Source organism: Schistocerca cancellata, chromosome 4 (genome assembly GCF_023864275.1).
Source record: "Schistocerca cancellata isolate TAMUIC-IGC-003103 chromosome 4, iqSchCanc2.1, whole genome shotgun sequence".
NCBI classification, from domain to species: domain Eukaryota; kingdom Metazoa; phylum Arthropoda; class Insecta; order Orthoptera; family Acrididae; genus Schistocerca; species Schistocerca cancellata.
The window spans coordinates 880,569,154-880,576,269 of NC_064629.1; the positions used below are offsets into that span (position 1 = coordinate 880,569,154).

Here is a 7,116-nt window from a genome sequence, read left to right on the forward strand (position 1 = left end):
AGATCACAGAGGTAAAAAAGCTAAAGTTGGTTATTACATACTTCAGGTAACGCAGTTCCAATTTGTGAACCGTTGTAAAAACGACAGCAACAACAGAGGAAAAAACCGAAATAAGGATTATTACATAATGTTCGTAATGCAGTTACAGCTTTCACACGGCAGCGAGATATTTATTCGGAAATGCTGTGTTAACTTAAAAGCAGATGAGGAGCACAAGTCACGTGCCTGAAGGCCTCAACCTCGATGTAGCGTGCCCACGCAGCGCCTACCGTAAGAAATGCGAATGTAGGTTGTGAGTGTGGGGCGGAGCGCACACTCCCGCGCAGCCTCTGGTATCGACGAATGACTCAAACTCGCGCCTGCGCAGTTCGCGGCGAACGTTTACGGGGGACAGCTTCACCAGATTCCCTCCCCATGTCGCTATTCCTCTACGCTCTTATGTATAGAAACAAGCACAGTCGAGTGCTACAAATGGTTTGTCGTTTCCTCTTTAAGAATGTGGCCTTATTGTTAATGATTCTTCTGGAAGTAAGTCCTGTTTAAAATGGCTCTCAGCACTATGGGACTTAACACCTTAGGTCATCAGTCCCTTAGAACTTAGAACTATTTAAACCTAACCAACCTAAGGACATCACACACATCCATGCCCGAGGCAGGATTCGAACCTGCGACCGTAGCAGTCTCCCGGTTCCGGACTGAAGCGCCTAGAACCCCACGGCCACCGCGGCCGGCTAAGGTCCTGTGATGAGCTGGGGGCATTACACTTACAGGTTAATAAAAGAGGAACGGTGTCACTGCAGTGACGATAGAAAGTTCGCTTTAAGAAGCTGCACAGGGCTAGGAAACAGACTTCATTTTCTGCCCGCCACTTCGGAGACCCCCCCCCCCCCCCCACACACACACCTTTATCTGTATTGGCAAATCACGGTAGTCTACGTCAGAAGGTTCTTTTATTGTACTATTCAGGTAGTTTCAGAAACACTCATCTGCTTTCACGAGACAATATCTTATACAAGAAGAAGTACAGAAATTTGAGCTCAATTATAACTTACCTATAGTGAAAAATATGTAAAAATCTGCCAACCGGTTGCATAGATTTTCTATATACCTTGATCGGGTTTCGTCACCTCTAAGGGTGACTTCATCAGAAGGTAGGGTGATTACCTGTGTTTAGGATCTTCTTTCTGATGTCTTTGTACTTTGAGACAGCCTTTGATACATGGACGGGTAAGAAGCGTACAACATTGTACTTGAACGTCAGCCATGTTAAAAGTTGTACGCTTCTTACCCGTCCATGTATCAAAGGCTGTCTCAAAGTACCACGACATCGGAAAGAAGATCCTAAACACAGGTAATCACCTTACCTTGTGATGAAGTCACCCTTAGAGGTGACGAAACCTGGTCAAGGTATATAGAAAATCTATGCAACCGGTTGGCAGATTTTTACATACTTTTCAAATTTGTGTATACGGTTGCTGCAAACGTCAGCCATGTTCAAAGTTGTACGCTTCTTACCCGCCCATGTATCAAAGGCTGTCTCAAAGTACAAAGGCATCAGAAAGAAGATCCTAAACACAGGTAATCACCTTACCTTCTGATGAAGTCACCCTTAGAGGTGACGAAACCTGGTTAAGATATATACAAAATCTATGCAACCGGTTGGCAGATATTTACATATTTTTCAAATTTGTGTATACGGCTGCTGCAAACGTCAGCCATGTTCAAAGTTGTTACCTATAGTGCATAGATGCACACTGAAACGACGAATGATAACTTGTGCCAAAGCTAGGATTCGAACCCACATCTCCTGCTCCCTAGGCAGACGCGCTAACCACTACGCCACGTTGGCACAGTGGCTTTACTCACTGCACGGGCTGCCCTTGCACGCCTCCCTCATCTCTCCGAATTCCCATTCACACTTCAACTCACTTGGTATTCCCCTAAACTCGAACAGCACTGCAGGGGGGGGGGGGGGGGGGAAATCCAAGTGTATTGGAATAGCACCTCACCATCGAATGAAGCTGGGGATCCTGCATGATGCTAGGGTACTTAGTGGAGGTGTGCAAAACCACTAAAAGTGGGTGGTGTAGTGCTTAGCACATGTGCTAGTGAGCAAGAGGCATGGGTTCGAATCCCGGCCTTGTACAGCCACCCGGAGTGACCGAGCGGTTCTAGGCGCTACAATCTGGAACGGCGCGACCGCTACTGTCGCAGGTTCGAATCCTCCCTCGGGTATGGATGTGTGTGATGTCCTTAGGTTAGTTAGGTTTAAGTAGTACTAAGTTCTAAGTTCTGATGACCTCAGAAGTTAAGTCCCATAGTGCTCAGAGCCACTTGAACCATTTTTGAGCCGGCCTTGTACAAGTTTCCATTCGTCGCTTCAGTCTGCAGATATACATGACAGGAGGTTCAGACTTGTAAAGTCCTCTGGAACCGTAGAGTTTCACTTACATATAGGACCAAAAAAGTTTATGTTTTCAAAAGAACCATCTGATTCTTCAAGGGCATACCTACCTTCGCCCTGTGTGCACAACCTCGGGGTACTTTCCAGAATTCCGTTTAGGATCAAAGTTTTCATTTACCATTTACCTTTCATAAATGTTCAACGTGCCCGCCACCGGACGCACGACAAACATGCAGGCGGTAGTCAGACTTGTCCCACAGTTCTGCGAACATGCCTGGAAAAGTCGCATTGACCGTTGTTGCTATGGGCCGTAGAATTTTGCCCAAAGTTGTTGGCATTGGAGGCATGTACACGGAGTCTCTCACAAACTCCATAAAAACTTCAGGTACCGCGGCATTAGGTGACCTTGGAGACCAATGCTGCAATGCGAGATCCGTACGACCCTTACGGCTGACACATCGTTAAGGCAATTCATTGTTCAGAATCTCTCTGCTATGGGGGTGCCAGTGCGGTGCTGCTCCGTCCTGTTCAAAAAATAAATTTTGAGCCTTTTATCGTAATTCTGCAATGAACGAATAAGCGACCGAGCTAGCTATATAGCAGCAACCATACGAGCGGCAACCTCAAGAAACGATAACTTACACCTGGCGTCAAGGTAACCATTTAACTTTGATGTGTAAGTTGAAATTCACCCAAAGAGTCTATCTTCATTCAAGTAGAAGATATAGCCTTGTGATATGGGCTGAATCTTTCTGAAACACCTTGAATAGTGCAGTTAGCGAGTGGTGCGTGGGCAAAGTAACTGCTTAAATTCCTGTGTGTAATCTATTATTATAGTAATTGGATGGTATGCAAGAGAGGAAGAGATCTACCTAAAGAAGAATGTCCACCGATCTTCTAAGAAGTCTAAACCCAATGGACTGTTCTTTCGTAACTTCTATACGAAGCTAGTTAGTTCTTTCGTTTTGGTTCTTTTACCTAATGTAATTCTGTGGCTACACGAACTAGTCTGATTTTAGCTCTATGGAAGGATGAGTTTAGCACACTAACAAGTGTTTCCATGAGAGTAATAATGAGGCCTGGAAAAAATTCCACTAATGATATGGTGAGAGCAGGGTAGTAGACGTCTAACGGAAAAAACACTGATAATATGGGGACAGCAGGGTAGTTAACGTCTATCGGGACAAAATCCGTCAGCAATAGGTGGTCGGAAATCCATCGCTGAGGATCTACGGCCATTAAACGGCAGCCATTCAGCGACGAAATCGCAAAAATGTGTGCATTTAGTCTAGACTTACCCCAGACAATATCTGTTACGCTGTTGTGAGTTACTGGTTAATTATCCCAAGATTAACATCCAATGCTAGGAAACTTTCAATTTCTGTCCGCATCTAGTTACATTTTACACTATTGTACTGTTATGTTAACTGGTTAAAACTTCAGCGACTATGCGAGAAATACCACATCCCCTGCTATTAATTTTTCTTAAATAATAAGCTGCACTACAGAAACATCACTGCAGTAAGTTAGTATCAGGTAATGTGGCAATGTAAGGTGCATTGTTTTTTAATACAGATATATGAAGGTCGCATTACGAGTTACCTCCGTGGTCAGATAATCTGCCCTTCCCTTGCTCTACTGACAACACTGTAGAATCGCTCTGAACCATTAGTCGTACAAGGAACGATTGTGTGGATAAACTACGTACTTGGACACATGGGTGCTTACAGGATTTTGTTTCGGGAGGGGTCCTGTCTCCATTTTATAAGAAAATAATTCACTGTTTAATTTCAGACCATATATTTCCTCTCGATATTATCCAAACAATCAAACGCTGAATGTCTGCTAGCACTTACCTTTAGCAATGGTTTGTCGGTCGTGGCCGTTTAGAAAAGTGATTCGCCACTTCCTCCGAATCAAACGGAACATTGCGATGCACAGATAGAAAATCAAGACCAATCACTTTATTTTTGATTTTTATTGTTATTAGCTACGTTTTTAAACGTTTCAGACTCGAAAGTTGCCGTTCAAAACTGGAAGGGAGACTAGAATGTGGAGCAGAGTTCTAATATTCGGAAAAAAATGTGAGTTATGTGTCTCTAACACCGCCAAAGTATTAGGGAGAGTGGAATGTGGAGCAGAGTTCTAAAATTCGGAAAAAATGTGAGTTACACGTCTCTAACACCACCAAAGGATTAGCTGGTCTTGTATTTGGTTCTTTTTTACGCGTTATTTTTCCAAACCGAAAATTTTCCAGTTGTAGATGAAGACCCTGCTAACACGTATTCATAAAATTTCAAGGGCTCTAGTACATTTTCAATACATCAATTTACTCATTTTCTCGGAATTATGCTCTGAAGGATTTAATTAGATTTATATGGTCCTGAAACCTGCCACAGAGCTAGTTTCTTTCAGGATGCAGAAAGGTATTACTCTGGGCTGCTAGCAGCATTGTTGTCTCGATATTTCATTGTGGACACAGACCTCAGTACTGTTATTATTACTTCGACTTCTCCTGCGAGGTTTGAAGCCTTACTAAAAAGATTTTTGAGTTCTCTATCCCTAACCCGTATCATTTCTTCTAAGATATTGCACAAATTGCTATCATATTCCAATGATACAACAGGATCATAGGTAACACATTGAACTGGTCTTCAAAGCAAAACGATTAATGAGAAGATCTTCTTCCGGTAGTGCAATAGATACAATGAACTAAGTACGAGTGACTGGACTTAAAAGTTGGATTGCCTTTTGAGAAGTTCTTTTACTATCACACAACTTTTAACAGTTGCAGAGAAAGTTGCACAATTAAAATTATTTCTTTAAAGCGCAGGATTGCCTCACGTTTATAATTCCATGGTGTTTTTCATATTGCCAGAAGTGTTGAGCCGCGGTAATAAATCTTCGACAGATTGCTTCAGAACATCAGTATGTTTAGCGGAACTCGTAAAGAAATTCCGGTGGCTTGTGGTTTCCCTGTGTAATTCCGGATAGCCTGCAGAGAACATGAATCACCTAAGGTTTGATTTAAAGAGTGGGCACAGAAAATTGCACTGCAAATTAAGCTGAAGTCGTCGCAATTTATGATGGTCCCCTGGACATTACAAGAGGCGCGGCACGGTTCTTAACGGGGTGTGTAATCATCACGGAAAGCAGTGTGTGCTCTGCAACGTGCTTCCATGCTGGCCAGGAGGTTGTTAAGGCGTTCTTGTGGTAGGGCGTTCCATTCCTCCATTCCTCCACCAGCGTGGTTGGAAACTGAAAACACAGAAAAACAAAATAAGATGTGAACACGCTGCAGTGCATCTCCCCAACGCACACGGGCTCGAAGTGATTTAAGTAATACCAGTGCATTTACCGTATACCTTCTCGTCCCAAGAGCTTCTCCCCCTGCATTGTTCGATGCAGACGGCCATTGGGTATTCTTTTCACACGGCAGCTTTTGGATCGCTGCTCCGTCGTACCCTCAGTAAAGAAAAATTCACAATTAGCACAGAAGTTTAAAATTGGATAATATTAAGTTCATCAGATTACACTCTACTAAATCTACAGCAGGTATAAACATCAGGAGGTCTTTACGAATTATATTTCATTGAAAATTAATATCCTGAGCACACAGAGATAGTTGCTCAATTCTTCCGGTTGGAATGGAACCGAATGGTTACTGCTGAGTAGTTGCTCTTGCAAACAGCATTCCATACGAGCAAACCAGTTGCGTCTTTACCTATGGTAACTCGTACTCGTACTCAGTTTAAAAAGAAAAACTCGATGTAGTCACAGGGTCGAGCCATGCACTTCTGTTTTCATGTCCTGCAGCTAATTCGCTGCAAATATTAACCTGTATCTGTGTTCCTGCCGTCAAATAGTCTAGACATTGGCTAGAATTGCAAGTTAATAACTTACACAGAAAAACAAAATAAGAGTTAAACGAATAATTTAATAACAAGCGTTCTGTTCTAATGTCTGTAACTGATGTACATACAGAAAATTATGTTGAATAATGCTTGTTCAAGAAAGAACAAATAAACGGGAAGTAGTCCTACGAAATTCAGTTAAAATACGGACAGCAAATATCCTTATCAAATACAAGAAAGTTACGTTGAGAGCGTTACGAGAATGTAAGCAAAATCTCCAAACTAAATAGTCGTCAAAGATACGCAGAAACTAAGTCCATTTCGTAATCACAACACACGAAATATTCACCAGCTCAAGACAGTTCAGAGTTCAACGTGACGATTCACAAACTGACACATGCGATACAAAGAATAGCAACTCATACACTGTCTAACCTCAGTTTAGTAATACAAGGAGAAAAAGTTAAGAGTCCTACACTGGAGTACATTCAGACCCTCGAAATATAAAGTCCCTTCAGAAGTTAAAGTGTAGTAGCGGCCGTCCACCACACAGAACAAATCACCTAGCCCACTGAATCACTCATATTACCATAGGCATGTCTGCCTTCTTGCAGCACTCGACATCAGGTGTCCCAAATCGCTTCCTTGAGCTATTCACTCAAAAAGCCCTAGTCTTCACTTGACTCCCATAGTGTTCCACATTGTCTGCCTTTCCATTCGCTGAAGGCTGTCCCCACCAAAAATACATTGTTCTTAAGCTCTATAGACATGATCTGATTCAACTACTATATTACAACAATATTCAAATAAGGAAATGACATTTCGTCATACTCAGATCATTTATAACGAATATAAATA

The 7,116-nt window shown here is 42.4% G+C and overlaps 1 non-coding gene across 1 annotated transcript; it reads right to left on the minus strand.

Moving 5' to 3' along the window:
• Positions 1-1,777: 1,777 nt before the first annotated feature.
• Positions 1,778-1,849, minus strand: Trnap-agg (transfer RNA proline (anticodon AGG)). Its single transcript has one exon. It is a non-coding gene; the product is annotated as a tRNA-Pro (tRNA).
• Between the last annotated feature and the right edge of the window lie 5,267 nt (positions 1,850-7,116).